This window comes from Pteropus medius, unplaced genomic scaffold (genome assembly GCF_902729225.1).
Source record: "Pteropus medius unplaced genomic scaffold, Ma_sr-lr_union100, whole genome shotgun sequence".
Taxonomy (NCBI): Eukaryota; Metazoa; Chordata; class Mammalia; order Chiroptera; family Pteropodidae; genus Pteropus; species Pteropus medius.
In genome coordinates, this window is record NW_024344371.1 from 4,267,921 (window position 1) to 4,269,763 (window position 1,843).

Consider the following 1,843-nt stretch of genomic DNA (forward strand, 5'->3'; position numbering starts at 1 on the left):
GTACATGATGAAATCTAGAATGAAGAGAAAAGACCAGTCATTTTCAGTAGAGGGTTATAACTACTTATAAATCTGTAGGTAAGCATTATAGCCTTTAAATTAATTTCAGTAACTAAAGTATAAAACACTGTCTGGAGCTGGAAGGCATCTTAGAAATCATTTAAGCTCTCTCATTTTATAGAGACTAGGCTTTAAAGCTTACAGAAGTTAAATAGCTTGATGACTGTCATATGGTCACTGGCAGAGTTGGGGCAGGAATATATGCATCCTAATTCCCCTCTGACAGCTTTGAAAGGAAAGCGGGTTTTTACAAAGGCTTCAACTCTGTGAACAGATTAAGCGGAATGTGACAGATGGACTGTGTTTATTGCTGCTTTCACCAACATGTATAATTATTGAGATGTTACATGGTGTAAGGTTTAACATTTACTTGTCGACCTCTATTTTTTCACTCATTGTTTATTGTGCTGCTTGGAGAATGCTAAATATTTTCTAAACAATATAATTTATTTTCATGGAAGTTTATATAATCAAGTAAAACCACTAACTGGAACTAAAAACAGCAGTGAAACTATTTTCAAAGCAAATTACTTGTTTTCTTTTGGTGACTTGCTTCCTACCAGCCACATGTAAAAAGTGTGCATGTGGATGGAAAAGGTATGCATGTCCCAATGTGGTTTTTGTTTGGGTCATGTTACTTCAGCATGAATTCTAAAACCTGGATCTGTTTTCTCTCCAATGCTGGAAGAGTCTCATGTAGCTAATGTAAACTTGGATTATTAATTTATCTTTTGAGATGACATAATTGATTTAAATGCTTTTAAACTTATATTTTTGTTTCTAGGTTTGTGTCTCAATTTTATTTCCAAATATACTTGTTCTTTCATTCTCTATGCTCTTGGCCTCAGAACAAAATAACTGCTACTGCTATCAGACCAATTATCCATCTGGCTATATTCCGTAAAATTATTTTATTCTTCTTTTTAAACCTCAGTAAATTAACCACAGCGAATGTCTTATTTTTTCATTCATTCGTTTGTTTGTTTAATTCCTAACTTAAGCATTGGTTCTTTGTTAGGGCCAGTGTCACTCCTGGGGTTGTGAAGACAAATGAGACAGGGTTTTCTACGTGAGCAGGCTCAAAAGTCAGTGGCATGAAAGTTCATTTTAAGGAAGTGTGTAATTGCTCTCCATATGATTTTGCCTCATAAAATCTGATCTTATGTACCATAAGCACCCTTAACATCCCTTAATCATTGGGATTTATCAATCAATATTTTCTCTTAGAATTCTTAACCTATTTTTATTTCTAGCCTATACCATCTTAGAACAGAGGTTCTTCAACAAATTTGCCCTAGAAAAATATATGTATATTTCCTCAGGAAAGAATCCCAAGGTCCACAGAACATTAGCTCCAGGTCTTCAATGAGGGAGAAGAAAATACATGATACTGCTTTAATCATACAACGAAGGTCTCATTTGGTGAAGCTTCCCTGAGTTCTTTTTGCTGCGTATTTAATGTATCTGTGATGTATTCTGGCTAAGAAATTCATTTTGCTAAGAAGGGGGATTTTTTTTTTTTTTAGATTAACGTTTCTTATACATTTTATTCTTTATAATAGATCCAAGCTAGGAGGAAACAAAACAAAACAAAACAAAAACAAACAAACAAAAAAAACTGCGGGAATTAAAGATAGGGAGAGGTACAAATTAAGTCACAATAAGTCTACAGCCATGCCACCCTGAACAAACCTGATTCTGTCTGGTCTCGGAAGCTAAGCAGTGTCAGGCCTGGTTAGTACTTGGATGGGAGACCACCTAGGAAGACCAGGTGCTGTAGGCA

The 1,843-nt window shown here is 35.0% G+C and overlaps 1 pseudogene; it reads left to right on the plus strand.

The window, feature by feature from the left end:
* The first annotated feature begins 1,724 nt into the window (after positions 1-1,724).
* On the plus strand, positions 1,725-1,843 carry LOC120608644 (uncharacterized; annotated as a pseudogene).